The sequence below is a fragment of the Pteropus alecto genome, unplaced genomic scaffold (genome assembly GCF_000325575.1).
Source record: "Pteropus alecto unplaced genomic scaffold, ASM32557v1 scaffold5, whole genome shotgun sequence".
Taxonomy (NCBI): domain Eukaryota; kingdom Metazoa; phylum Chordata; class Mammalia; order Chiroptera; family Pteropodidae; genus Pteropus; species Pteropus alecto.
The window spans coordinates 16,594,092-16,594,897 of record NW_006441953.1 but is presented as its reverse complement, the minus strand read 5'-3'; positions in this window follow the sequence as shown (position 1 = coordinate 16,594,897).

Sequence of the window (806 nt, the reverse complement as noted above, 5' to 3'; positions counted from 1 at the left end):
TATTGAGAAAGTTCTCTAAACCATCTGGAGTGTTACGGTGATATTTACTTTCCTCTAATTTGCTCTCAGTGTGCCACTCAACTTTCTCTGTTCTCAAAGGACATCCCTGAGTTTTAAATTAGCTGTTTTCTTTATTCATTATCAAAGACTAACATTAAGACAACACAGAAAATAATGTTGCATTTCAAAGCAACAGCTGCGCTGTCGACAGTGCTTTATTAAAAGTCTCTAAGTTGTATACTACATTGAGTTTTCAACTTTTCAGAAAATGACACCAATTTTTATCCACTTCCGCAGATTTTTAATGAGCAGCTTTTCCCCTGATGTCTGTGTCAGAGGGTGGAGAGGTATGGTTTTTGGTTTCCGGCTGTTTCAATTAAGGAGTTGATCATTATTTTGTGTACTCTAACATCTGTAATAAATCCGATTAGGGAAAATTCTGACACAGAAAGTGGCTTAGTTGACATTGATTTTAAAAAGGGATTGATAATTATTCCAGATTGATAAACCTTATCTGTTTCAAAAACAGATACCTTTTTACAAGAAGCCCACACCATAATTTATCTTCATTTTTTTCTTTTGTATTTTCTACCCATCCTATGTATCTGGAGTGTGTAGGAAAAAATAATCTCTTACAGAACAAAGGGAAGAACAGCAGATTCAAATCTGAATCAAGTCATCAAAGCCCCTCATGTTGCACAGCGATGCAAAGCTGCACAAATCATTATTCTAAATCTGTCAACACTTCCATGCTGTTTCCTCAATAGGAATAATTGGATGATTTAGATTTCCTGCTTTAAACATGA